General features: G+C 39.3%; 1 pseudogene; it reads left to right on the top strand.

Moving 5' to 3' along the window:
- The first annotated feature begins 7,149 nt into the window (after window positions 1-7,149).
- Window positions 7,150-7,596, top strand: LOC114633406 (annotated as a pseudogene).
- Window positions 7,597-14,580: the final 6,984 nt, after the last annotated feature.

Raw genomic sequence — 14,580 nt, 5'->3', positions numbered from 1 at the left:
TCTCTCTCTCTCTCTCTGTGTGTGTGTGTGTGTGTGTGTGTGTGTGAATTTTATATCCAGCCACTTTGCTGAAGGTTTATAAGTTGTAGGAGCTCTCTGGTAGAATTTTGGGGCCCACTTATACATACTATCATATCATCTGCAAATAGAGATGCTCTCACTTTTTCCTTTCCAAATTACAAACAGTTGAACTCTGTTAGGTTTCTAATTGCTCTAGATAGTATTTCAATTATTTTTTTGAGTAGATATGGAGAGAGTGGACAGCCCTTTCCCTAATATTAGGGGAATTATTTTAAATTTTCTCCACTTAATTTGGTGTTAAGTATCAGCTTGCTGTATATTGCCTTTATTGTGTTTAGTTAGGTATGGGCCTTGTACCCCTGATATCTCCAAGACTTTTATCATGAAACTATTTTAGATTTTGTCAAAGGTTTTTCATCATCTTCTGATATTATCATGTGATTTTTTCTTTTAGTTTATTTATACAGTGGATTACGTGTGTGTGTGTATGTGTGTGTGTGTGTGTGTGTGTGTGTGTCTTTGTAACTATCTCTGCATCCCTGGGATGATGTCTACTTGATCATAATGGATTATATTTTTGATGTTTTCTTGATTTCTGTTTACAATTTTTATTGAGTATTTTTGCATGAATGTTCATGAGGGAAACTTGCCTGAAACTCTATTTTTTTTGAGTCTTTGTGTGATTTATGTATCAGGTTACTGTAGCTTGATAGAATGAATTTGTAAATGTTCCTTTTGTTTCTATTTTGTAGAACAGCTGGAGGAGTGTTGGTAGTAAGACTTTTTTGAAATTCTGTTGGAATCTTACTCTAAAACCATCTGGCCATGTTTTTCTAGTTGAGATAGTTTGATGATTTATATTTCTGTTTCCTTAGGTGTTATATGACTATTTATATTGTTTAACTGATCTTGATTTAATTTGGTAAGTGGAATCTATCAAGAAAATTGTCCATTTTGTTTAGACTTTCCAATTTTGTGGAGTACAGGCTTTTGAAGAAGGATCTAATGAGTCTTTGGATTTCCTCATTGTCTGTTGTTATGTCTCCTTTTTAATTTCTGATTTTGTTAATTTAGAGACTGTCTCACTGGCTTTTAATTAGTTTGGCTAAAGCTGTGCCTATCTTGATTTTCTCTTAGATCTAGCTCTTGATTTCATTGATGCTTTATTGTGTTCCATTTTTTAAATCTAATTTACTGATCTCAGCGCTGGGTTTGACTATTTCCTGTGGTCTTCTCCTCTTGAATGTGTTTCTTTTTGTTCTAGATCTTTAAGGTGTGTTTTCTAAGTTGTTCATATAAGCTTCTTCAATTTTTTAATTTTTTTTCATTTTTTTATGGTACATTTCCAGATTATTTTGAAATTAATTTTTATTGGATATTTTATTTACGTTTCAGATATTATCCACTTTCCCCATTTCCCTCCACCCAGAAACTCCCTATCCCATCCCCCATCTTCTTCCATGAGGATGTGCCCCCACCTAGCCACCTACTCCCACCTCCAAGCCCTTGAATTCCCCCACACTGGGCCATCCAGCCTTCACTGGTGTAAGGACCTCCTCTCCCATCTATGCCTGAAAAGGCCATCCTTCCCTATATATGCAGCTGAGGCCATTGATCCCTCCATATGTGCTCCCAGACTGGTGGTTTAGATCCTGGGAGTTCTGGTTGATTGGTATTGTTGATCTCACTGTGAGGCCACAAACACCTTCAGCATCTTCAGTCTTCTCTCTAACTTTTCCATTGGCAACCCCTTGATCAGTTCAAAGGTTAGCTGTGAGCATCTGTCTCTGTATATATCAGGCTCTGGTAGACCTCTAAGGAGACAGCTATATCAGGCTCCTGTCAGTATGCACTTCCTGGCATCCACATCAATATCTGCCTTTAGTGACTGCACATGAGATGCATACACAGGAGGAACAGTCTCCCTATGACCCTTCCTTCAGTTTCTGTCCCACGCTTTGTCTCCATATTTGCTCCCATGAGTATTTTGTTACTCCTTCTAAGAAGTACCGAAGAACCCACATTTTGGTCTTCCTTCTTCATGAGCTTCATGTGGTCTGTGAGTTGTATCTTCAATATTACAAGCTTTTGGGGAATATTCACTTATCACTGGGTGCATACCATGTGTGTTCTTTTCTGTCTGGGTTACCTCACTCAGGAAGATGTTTTCTAGTTCCATCCATTTGCCTAAGAATTTCTCACATTCATTGTTTTTAATAGCTAAGTAGTACTCCATTGCATAAATGTACCACATTTTCTGTATCTATTCCTCTTTTGAAGGATATCTGTGTTCTTTCCAGCTTCTGGCTATTATAAATAAGGTTGCTATGAACATAGTAGAGCATATGTCCTTGTTATATGTTGGAGCATCTTCTGGGTGTATGCCCAGAAGTGGTATAGCTGGGTCCTCAGGTAATGCTATGTCCAACTTTCTGAGGAATTGCCAGACTGATTTCCTGAGTGGTTGTACCAGTTTGCAATTCCACCAACAATGGAGTAGTGTTCCTTTTTCTCCACATTCTTGCCAGCATCTGCTATCACCTGAGTTTTTGATCTTAGCCATCCTGACTGGTGTGAGGTAGAATCTCAGAGTTGTTTTGATTTGCATTTCCCTGATGACTAAGGATATTGAACATTTCTTTAAGTGTTTCTCAAACATTTGAGTTTCCTCAGTTGAGAATTCTTTGTTTAGCTCTGTACCCCATTTTTAATGGGGTTATTTGATTTTCTGGGGTCTAATTTCTTGAGTTCTTTGTATATACTGGATATTAGCCCTCTATCAGATGTAGGATTGATAAGGATCTTTTCCCAATTTGCTGGTTGCTGTTTTGTCCTATTGACAATGTCCTTTGCTTTACAGAAGCTTTGCAATTTTATGAGGTCCCATTTGTCAACTCTTGATCTTAGAGCATAGGCCAAGGGTGTTCTGTTCAGGAACTTTCTCTCTGTGCCCAAATATTTGAAGATCTTCCACGCCTTCTCTTCTATTAATTTCAGTGTATCTGATTTTATGTGGAGGTTCTTTATACACTTGGACTTGAGCTTTGTACAAGGAGATAAGAATGGATCAATTTTCATTCTTCTACATGCTGACCTCCACTTGTACCAGCACCATTTGTTGCAAATGCTGTCTTTTTTTTTTTAACACTGGACAGTTTTAGCTCTTTTGTCAAAGATCAAGTGACCATAGGTGTGTGGGTCTTCTCTATTAAAGAAGACACTCAGGTCTGTGAATCATGATGAAGTGTGGCCACGTATCTGCATACATTCGAATCATGTGATTCTTTATGGAGGCATGAGAAAGATCCACTGGAGAGAACAGATTTTCCACGGGATATTGGGAGATACCGAATGTCACACATGAAAGCCTGACTTTTTAATGATTTTCTCACCCAATATAAAATCTTCCAAAATTATATCAAATAGCTAAAAGGAAAACATCCAACTATGCAACATATGCAGGATCTTTGTGGAAGCAGAGTTATTAGATTTATACATCACAGAAGAAGCAATTCTGGACATGTAGTAAGACAGCAAACTGAAACTCTTGTGTCCAGTCACAGAAAGAAGTCACAGACAGAAGAGAACACCAGCTGGATATGAAAGGCCATTGCTCATTATTCACCTACTAAATAATCTAAATAATTAATGTACAAGTTACAGTTACAGGAGCCAGTTATCAGATTTGCAAAATAATGCAAATGAAAACAGAGAATTTCTTCTGAAAGAGCAGCATCAGATTTCCATCTGTGCTGCTATAAGAAATTCCATGAAGTTGAGTAACATAGATTTAAAAAATATTTTATTTCATCTAACAATTTACACTTAATGACTGAAGGAAGTCTAATCAGGAACTCAAGGTAGAAATATGTAGGAAGAGACTGAAGTAGAAAGCAGAGAGAAATGGTGATTTATAGTTTGCCCTCAAGGGCTTCCTTTGCTTTCCTTCTTATATAACCCAGGAATACCTACCCAGATTTGGCAACAAACACATTAGGCAATTTCTCAGTTGTGTTTTCGTCTCCTCAATTCACTCCAATTTGTGTGAAGTTGACAGAAACCAAAAGCACAATCATATGCTAAAAGAAAAACATCAACATTCAAACTGTTTGAGAATATTTGTCCAATTTCATTATTTGCCAGGAAATGCATTTCATAACTGCAGTGAGTAATCCTATGTCCTGAGATATAGCAGTCTGAATAGACTGATGATTTCTGGATGGGAGGGACTGTTAAGGCTGAAGGGATAAACTTAGACTGTAGAGTTCTGACTTGAGCATAGTTTGAGAGAATTAGAGCATCTAATGCCCATCACTTCAAGATACATTATAACAGAAAATAAATACCAGGTAAGACTGCAAATCTCTGAAAACAAAGCAATGATGACGATGCGAACACATCGCCCACCCAGACTCGATTATTATCTTTAAATTTCTGCTTACAAACAGTGTATATCATAGATATAATATGAAAGAATTGAGGAAGTTTTAAAACATAGATATTAATGTAAATAATAAATATTTTTAATATTTTGAACCTGAGTTCCTATGTAAAGGATGGCTTCCTCTAAAGCATTGATTCTATCAAACCTCTGTCAATCCTATCCTGAGTAATCAGTGCTACAGAAATATTTTTTGTCAAGGAGTTAACATGATTAGCAGTGTGTATCTGTTGGACAAGGGAGGCAGCAGAAGCTGTAACTGACCCTAAGATAGCAATTAGGGTAGTAATGCCTAAGACAAGTTCAGCTATAAATCTCTTAGGTTGTGAAAGGGATTAACAGTGAATACCAAGGCAAACAAGGCAAAAGCATTGCATCAAGGCTGAGAGAAAGTAGTTGGTGACAAAACATAAGGTAGCTAGTATACAGTGAGAGAAGGCATTATGACACATGGTGAAATGACACACTAGGTCAAATAGCATTCGGGTAGGAAATGATACATATAGATTTATATTTAACAATTTTATATCCCTTGTATCCCTGGGTATAGAATTAAAAGTCCAATCAGATGCAATCAGGAACCATGTCTTCAGTATCTTCCTTTGCTGAGATCTCCGGCACTGGTGGAGAGTCTGCAGATGATGATGGCTGAAGCAGGCTTGAAGGAAGTGGCAGGTCTGGAAGTCTCTGTCCACAATCAGCTGCTCTGGCATCTATAGGGTCCTGTAAATACATAAACAAAGCTTCTCCCGGAAAAACATCCAGTCTTTTTTAATTATCCAGTTAGTATGTCTTTATTTTAGTAGAGGCTCGAAATGTTTAGAATGGACTTTTCAAAATAAAGTATGATATGGAGATGAATAATTATGATTTCATTTTGTACTTTAGTTGTCTATATTTTATAAGGTCTGATGAGCTCATTCCACAATAGTATGTCCCTGTGAACTACAGGGAATGTCAGTGGAATTGTCAGTGCCCTGAGGCTGCTGAATTACCTCCATTGTTTGAGGGCCCTGAGGTAGGTACCTCACACAATTTCCCTGGTTTGATCAGATTCCTGTATATTTATGGATTATAGTAGCACCAGATAAGGCAGTACCATTGTATGAAAGTTAGTTTGGCACTCTTTACAACAGTGGTACCCTTTCAGAAGAGGATGGCACTCCATTGGATTTCTGCTTTGGATGGGGCCAGGAGCATTAAACTTTATGGCATCTCCTGCCTTACTGGGACATTGTTTGCTGATATGTCCAGGCTTCTTACTTGAATAACTTTTATGAGCCAAGTCTGATTTATTAATTTTTTTCTGTCCTTGATTAGGAAGATTTTGGATAATGTTCTGGCTTTGTGAGATTGTTGTAAAGGGTACACCTTAAAAATATGAAGTAGCAACCTCCACACATGCTTTAAATAAATTTCCAGATTTTTAAATAGATTTTTACATAGAAGAGACTGACAAGCAAGTGCAGCATTCTCAAAGGCCAGTTGTTTTAAAAACAATATCTTTTGCTTCAGAGCTAAGAACTACTTTTTCTATAGGCTCTGTCAGCTGAGCAACAGATTCCTCAAAATGTTTTTCTGCTTTCTGTATTATATTAGCAAGCCTTTCAGTATTTGTATCTCTATTAAGCAAGTGTCTCCGTGCTTTCTAGGGATGCAGCTGAGTTATTTACTAGAGCTTCCTTCGTCATTTTTTGTTGACTCATTTCTTCAAACCATTCCCCTGTACCCATAAACATTTCATATGTTAACTCTTTCATTCCTCTCTTTTTTCAGACATCTTAGATAACTCTTTTTGAGGCAAATTCTTAAATATATCTATCCACTGTAAAAATTCATCTTTAGTTAGATAGGCTCTGGCAATTTTAAACCAATCATGAGGAGTCATAATCAACTTAAATGCCAAAGGTTCCCACAAGGGATCCTTATCCTCTTTGTTATTCTCCATCCTCACTGGGAAACAGCCTAACAACTTACCCTGTTGCCGAGCTTGAAGTACACCAGCAGCAGATCAGAGAGGCCCCTTTGGTTTCTTTGTACATTTCTCAGGGGGTCTTGTGGAATGACTTATCTTTAAATTCTGCATGGTAGGCCATTTATGTTTATGATAGTTTGTTCATTTCTTTTCTGAGTCAGATTCTTCCTCTGAGATTGATTTTTTCTCTTCACAGAAGTGGGGACCTGAACTCAGATCCCAAACATTCCGGTAAATGCCAGGCACAGAGACATGTGCCTACAGTTTCAGCACTCGGGAGAGAAGAGAATCACTAGGGCTTGCTGGCCAGTCAGTCTAGGCAGATTGTTTCAGAAACTGAAGAGGAGGAAGGGAAAATAAAAAAGGCCTTCAGCACTGACCTCTGCACCCACCACTCTCCAGCAGCCACCGCTGCAGGCAAGCGCATGCGCACATACAAATTGAGCATATAATGGAGAGTCTCACAACCTGGGGAAAGTAGCAGGGCAGAGGTTGATCGATAAGTGCTAAGGTAAAGTTATATAGAAGCAAGGAGTTCTTGCGAACTGTTTCCCAGCAGAGTGATTACAGATATGTACTAAGGGCATGTAAAGTGTGTACCATGTGTTTATAAAAGCTAAGAAGGAATTATAAATACTTTTACAATAAATAACTGATGAACGTTTAAAGAGATAAAAATGGGGGAAAGGTCCTGCAGAGCTCAGCAGCCAAGATGGGTGACTTCACCGAGAACCAGACCACAGAGTTCAAGGAGGCTTTCCAGCTGTTTGACCGAACAGGCGATGCAAGATCCTGTACAGTCATTGTGGGGATGTGATGCGGGCCCTGCCAGAACCCTAACAACGCCGAGGTACTGGCCGGCGAACCCCAAGCGTGATGAGATGAATGGGAAGGTGCTGGACTTCGGGCACTTCCTGCCTAGGTTGCAGACCATGTCCAAAGCAAGGACCAGGGAACCTATGAGGATTATGTTGAAGGTCTTCGTGTGTTTGACAAGGAAGGGAATGGCACCGTCATGGGTGCTGAAATCTGTCATGTCCTAGTCACACTGAGTGAGAAGATGACAGAGGAAGATGTAGAGATGCTAGTGGCAGGGCATGAGGACAGCAACGGATGCATCAAATATGAAGAGCTTGTCTGGATGTTGCTGAATGACTGAGGACATTTCTATATCCCGAGCCTAGATTTCTGTGTGGCCCCAGAGGCCCCATATCACAGCACCTTGCCCTTCTTGTTTCTTATGGAAGATGTTTGCCTTCACCAAATAAAATTTACTCTCCATGAAAAAAAAAGAGATAAAAATTCTTAACCTGACTTAAACATTATACATTGTACACATGTGTATCAAAGAGTTACATGATACTTCATTAACATATCATTTTTGTGTTTTTTTTTAAATGGAGTTTCATATTGGCTTTTGGTTTGCTGCATATTGCTTTTATTATGTTTAGGTATAGGCCTTGTATTCCTGATGTCTCCAAAACTTTTAATGTGAACAGGTGTTGTATTTTTTCAAATGCTTTTTTCAGTATCTATGTGATGACCATGTGATTTTTTCCCTTTGAGATTGTTTATATAGTGGATTATGTTAATGTATTTTCATATTGAACCAACCTTGCAAGTCTGGGATGAAGCCTACTTGATCGTAGTGAATGAAGGTTTTAATGTGTTCTTGGATTTGGTTTGTGAGAATTTTATTTAGTAAGTTTGCGTCAATATTCATAAAGAATATTGTCTGAAGTTCTCTTTCTTTTGTTGGGTCCTCATATGGTTTAGGTATCAGAGTAATTTGTGTCTTCATAGAATGAATTAGATAATTTTTCTGCTGTTTCTAGTTTATGGAATATTTTGAGGAGTATTAGTATTATCTCTTCATTGAAGAGTCTGGTAGAATTCTGCACTAAAACCACCTGGCTTTTATTTTGGTTGATAGGTTTCTAATGATTACTTCTATTTCCTTAGGAGGCATGAAACTTTAGGTTGTTTACTTGATCAGGATCTTACATTCATAGGTCTTACCTGTCTACAAAAACATTCATTTTACCTAGATTTTACAGTTTTCAGGACTATAGGCCTTTGTAGTAAGATCTGATGGTTGTTTCTAATTTCCTCAGTTTCCCTTGTTATATTTACTTATTTATTTCTGATTTCATTAATTTGGACACTGTCTCTGTGACCTTTATGTAGTTTCAATAAGGGTGTTTCTATCTTGTTGATTTTCCATGAACTGCCTTTTGGTTTGGGTGACTCTTTTTATTGCCCTCCTTGATTCTATTTGGTTGATTTTATTCCCAAGTTTGGCTATTTCCTGCCATCTACTCCTCTTGGGTGTGTTTGCTTCTTTTTGTTCTAGTGCTTTAAGGTGTGCTGTAAGGTAGGTGGTATAGGATCTCTTCAATTTATAAAGGCAGTGAGTGCTTTCATTGTGTCTCACAAGTTTGTGTATGCTGTGCCCTCATGTTCATTGAATTATAGACAGTCTTAAATTTCTCTTTATTTTTTCCCTTACCAAGTTATTATTGAGTAGACAGTTGTTCAGTTTCCATGAGTATGTGGGCTCTGCTTTTCTTCTTCTTGTTCTTACTGAAATGCAGCCTTTTTCCATGGCGATTTGATAGAATGCATAGGAGTATTTCAGTCTTCTTGTATCTATTAAGGCTTATTTTGTGTCTGCTTATATGATCAATTTTGGAGAAGGTTCAATGAGGTGATGAGAAAGTTAGATTCTTTTGTTTTGGGGTGTAATGTTCTGTAGATATCTGTTAAATCCATTTGATTCATAACTTCTGAGAGTTTTATTGTATCTCTGTTTAGTTTCTGTTTCAATGACCTGTACATTGGTAAGAGGGGTGTTGGAATCTTCTACTATTACTGTGCAAGGCTCAGTGTATATTTTGAGATTTAGTTAACTTTCTTCTATGAATATGGTTGCTGTTGCATTGGGGCATAGATGTTCAGAATTTAGACTTCACCTTCATGGATTTTTTTCCTCTTATGAGTATGAAGTGTTCTTCTCCCTCTCTTTTTGATAACTTTTGGTTGAAAGTCTATTTTATTGGATATTGGAATGGCTTCTCTATCTGGTTTCTTGGGACCATTTGCTTGAAAAAAGTTTTCCAGCATTTTACTCTGAGGTAGTGTCTATCTTTGTCACTGGGGTAGGTTTCTTGTGTGCAGCAGAATGCTGGATCCTGTTTACATATCCAGTTTGTTAGCCTATGTCTTTTTACTGTGGAATTGAATCAATTAATGCTGAGAGTTATTAAAGACCAATGATTATTAGTTCCTGTTATTTTTGTTGTTGGAGGTTGTAGTGTGTGTGTTTCTCTTACTGTGAATTTGTTGTGAATTGATTAATTCTGTGTCTTTTTGTGGTGTAATTGCCCTTCATGTGTTGGAGTTTTTGTCCTCTGTAGCCTTGGATTAGTAGAAAGAGCTAGTTCAAGTTGGGTTTGTCGTGAAATATCTGGGTTTCTCCATTTATGGTGATTGAGAGTTTTTCTGAATATAGAAGCCTGGGCAGGCATTTGTGTTTTCTTAGGGTCTGTGTGATGTCACACCCAGATCTTGTGTCTTTTAGAGTCTCTGTTGAAAATCTGGTGTTATTTTGATAGGTCTGCTTTTATGTGTTACTTGGCCTTTTTACCTCCTGGATTTTAATATTTTCTCTTTTCTGTGAATTTTGTGTTTTAATTACAATGGTATGGGAAGATTTTTCTTTTCTTGTCCAATCTATTAAGTGTTCTGTAGGCTTCTTGTTCATTTATGCCCATTTCTTTCTTTAGACTACGGAGCTTCTTTTCTATGATTTTGTTGAAAATGTTTCATGACATTTGAACTTGGAATCATCACCTTCTTCTATTCCTATTTTTTTTTTTTTTTTGGTTTTTCGAGACAGGGTTTTCTCTGTGTAGTCCTAGCTGGCCTGGAACTCACTCTGTAGACCAGGCTGGCCTCAAACTCAGAAATCTACCTGCCTCTGCCTCCCAAGTGCTGGAATTAAAGGCGTGTGCCACCACTGTCTGGCTATTCTTATTATTCTTAGGTAAATCTTTTTGTTGTGACTAAAATTTTCTGTTTGTTTTGTGTCAGGAGCTCTTTACCCTACATTTCCTTTGAGCAATGTGTGAATATCTTCAATGATATCTTCTACACCTGTAAGAAGATTTTGTGTCTCTTTGTTTGTTTGTTTGTTGATGCATACAGTGTGGCTCCTGATCTGTTTCGTAGGTTTTTCATCTCCAGGGTTGCCCCCATTTGTGATTTTATTACTGTGTCTCTTTCTGTATTTTGAATTTGTACAGTTTTATTTAATTCCTTCATCAACGTGTGTTTTCCTGTATTTCTTTAAGGGATTCATTAGTTTCCTATTTAAGAGCTTCTATTTGTTTGCCTGTGTTTTCTTTAAGGGAGTTATTTATATCCTCTTACTGCCCTCTATTTCTTCATGGAATCGGATTTTATGTCAGAATCTTGCTTTTTCAGTGGTGTTAGGATATCAAGTGCTTTCTGTGGTGGCTGGACTGTGTTCTTAAGGTGCCAAATTACAATGGCTGCTGTTGCTTATGTTCTTGCACCTACATCTTCCAATCTGGTTATCTCTGGAGTTAACTGTCCTGGGTGTCTGTGTAGCAGACCTCTTGGACTCACGCAGTGCTCTCTCTTGTTAAGAAGTGCATGCGTTTGCCTTAGTTAGAACAGTCCTTCTGTGTCCCTTTTAGGGCAGACATCCCTTGTCCTTGGTTTGGACTTGCCTCATGGGATCCAAGCTGACGTTGGGATCTGATAGCACAGTCTCCTGTGAGTGGAGACTGGGGTGCAGACAGGAAGGACAATGGGGCTCAGGTACAAAGGGATAAATCCCACTTCTGTAGGCTTTGTGGGGGCTTGAGTTATTGTAGGTATTGGGACAGGATTCACACTCGTGTCCCTGGTTATTGCGGACCTCCTTGTGAGACAGGCACATTATGGGGTATGTGGGGGAAGGCAGGTGGAGGTGGAGGTGCAGACTCCGAGGATGATGGAACTCAGGTAGAGCAGGATAGATCCCACTACTGCTGGGCTCTGTGGAAGACCCATCTGGCATGGATATTGGGGTGAGGGTCTCACCTGTATCTCACAGTACGGCAGACCGTCTGGGAAACAGGCAGTCTTTGGGATCCAGGGGTTGGTGAGCCTCTCTACCCTAGGTGGTGATAGAAGTTGGAAGTATTTATAAACATAGAAGATATTTTCAGTTTCCACTCATTTTCTACTAATTTATCTCTACATTCTGATACCTATATTGATCTATATTTTATGAGAATGTAATATCAAGTCAATGATTAGATATTAAATTCTTTTTTCCTGAAATTTATATATACATTTATGGGTGAAATTGAAGACGCTTCTGTTAAGTGAGGTGACTGTTGTATTGGGTGTTTAATTCAGCACCAGTATTGCATGACAGTTGTTGAAATAACAAGTGGTTTATTTTTAAAAACCACCACTTTAAAATTGTAGGTTCAGATATTAACAGTAGACATCATAAGGGCACTGACAAGAAAAGTAGCAGAAACCAAAGCAAACATGTCCTGAAGAGTGTGTTTGAGGAAGTTGGAGCAGTTTAGTTTAGATGGGTCAGTGTTCCTGATTGCTTGGAATACCTCCTGGCTGGTTCCTTTTCTAAGCTACAGTGAACAGTTTAACAACGAGCCTGGATGTCTGAGTATCCCTGCATCTTATTGATGGATCAGACAGCAGTCCCACTTTCCTTGTTTTGAGAAACTTTCATGCTGGCAGCCAGGATGGCTAACGCAGTTTCACTTCCTACTCTCAGTGTGTAAGCATCTATGATTCTCCCTGTCCTGCCCATCATTTGTTGTCCTTGGTTTTCTTGTTACCAGTCATGTTGGAGGGGACAAAGGTCATATAATACACTTTTAATCCCATTTCCAGGATGAAGAGGATGCTGACCACTGGCTGAAGTATCTACCTTTGCAAGTCTTCTTTTGAGGACCATCTATTTAGTTTTCTACCCCATGTATTGATTAGATGACAGATTTTTTTTTTTGTGTGTAGTTTTATGTGGGGCAGTGGAGCCTGCCACCAGACAGAAGACATGGCAAGGTTAAAGTAGGTTTAAGAAACCCCAGGAATCCTCATAATTGAGAACAATAGGCATTAGTTTCAATTCAGGCCAAGGCCTATTTATCTCAGAACAAGTGAACGTGACACTCTATTAGGAGGACCATATCACATAGCGACAACACCTGTGGCCCACCCCCATGCAAATAAAGCATCCTAACTTCTCAGATTGACCTAACAGGAAGCAAACTTCCCTAGATCCCACCTCACCCCATATAGTTTATAGGTTCCCTGTTCACAAGGAAAAAATGCATGAGTTATTTCAGCAAGAAACATCTGAGAGCATCCGAGTTATTGAGCTGCAATACTCGAGACATTTCTCTCTTAGGAAGCTTTCCTTGCTGGATCTTGGCCCTGTGCAGCAGTCTGGGTTAGAGGTTTCCCTGCAGCTTGCCAGTGATAAGGCCATGGCTATTACTTGCACACCATATCCTGCCACTCACTTGGTGGCTTTGGTTCTAGTCCTGGGGATACAGTACAGTGTGTAAAATACTCTTTGGACAAGCACTGTTGAGTCAGAGTCCAAACTCCTGAGGCCATGTCAGCTTTGATCTACTGTTCTTTGTGGTGGGGCCCATGTGTGGACTCTTGAGCAGTTCTCAGGTCAATCTTAAGTTCCTCTCAGGGTGTGAACAATAGGATGGAGTCTTAGGGTGACTTTGAGGTCCTTACTTAGCTCCTTGCTCTTCAACACCACAGAGGAATTGACTGACCAGGAAATAGCCAGCAGGAAGGGCTGAGTGTAAAGCTGACTTAGATGACTCCCAGAGTATCATCCTTGATAAGGTTGCTGGACTGACAGGTTTAATTTGGCTTCTAAGGGCAGGAAATCCAACAATAAACTGTATCCCTGATGCCCTATAGGAATGGTCAGAAGACCAGGCCTAGGGATCTGATGTTTTCCTGTTCCTAGTCCAGGTCATAGGTAGCAGGAGAATAGATTCTCATATGCCCTGTCTATAACATGAACAAAGCCGAAGAGATGTTGGCAGCCAAGAGTAGTGCTTCATACTGCTTGTGACTTGCAAGAGAGAGAAGCAGTTGAAACCAAAGGTACAGATTGAGGGCTCAGGCAGGCCCTGCCATGGTTCTGCTCTAGTCAGAGCAAGGAAGCCCGTCTGTCCAGCTGTGTGGCTACATAGCTCATGCTACCTGGCACATGACCTCAGTGTGTGTCCTATACTTCTGCCAGCTTGCCAGCCCTCCTGTATACTCAACCAATCTTGGACCTTCCAGTGAATCCCACCATGCCAGCAGTGTGACAGTGCCTGTATTGGCAACCTACCTTGTCTTTGTTCTGTCATAGTGCGAGATGTCAGGTACAGTATATTTATAAGGTGAGCATTGACCTCTCGGTCCCTGGTGACATTACTGAACTGAATGCTTCATACAGAAATAGATGTGCTCTTCCAGCCTGGTGGCTGACACCTAGGCTGCATTTGGGCCATGGATCTCAATCTCACACAATTCCTCTTATTTTACTCTTGCTTTCATCCTAGATGTAGTGGATAGAGTGATCTCAGTATCTCCTGGAACCACCCACTACACCACTCTAGGGCCACTGTACTGCTCTGCTTCCCTGCACTGTTATTCTGTAAATGGTGACCTCATTTTGAGGTTGACAGAGAGCATGCCAATCACAGCACTATGGGTCACAGAGGAAATGTTGTGTCTATGTGGGCCTCCCGTGGGTCATTTTCTTTAGTGACGTCTCACAGTTTCTAAAGTTTGAATCTCTTAGTGATTCTTTGTAGGTTTGTGTTGCTGAGTCCTGGACCTATAAACAAATCTGTAAAATTCTTATATCAGACACCTTGTCTTTGGATTCATTCCAGAGTGGTGTTTGTACTGTTTTGAGCTGTGGGATTGTCAATTTCATAGGGACAAAATTTGGAAATATCAGGCTCTGAGCCTTGTAACCAAACAAGTTTGAAAAGGGTCAATAACCACAAAGTAAATAACTGCAGTATTTTAAAATTATTTTATTGGATATTTTGTTTATTTACAATACAGATTT

Source organism: Grammomys surdaster, unplaced genomic scaffold (genome assembly GCF_004785775.1).
Source record: "Grammomys surdaster isolate TR1022 unplaced genomic scaffold, NIH_TR_1.0 624, whole genome shotgun sequence".
NCBI classification, from domain to species: Eukaryota; Metazoa; Chordata; class Mammalia; order Rodentia; family Muridae; genus Grammomys; species Grammomys surdaster.
The sequence above is the reverse complement of the archived record's forward strand: the minus strand, read 5'-3'. Positions and strand labels throughout refer to the sequence as shown.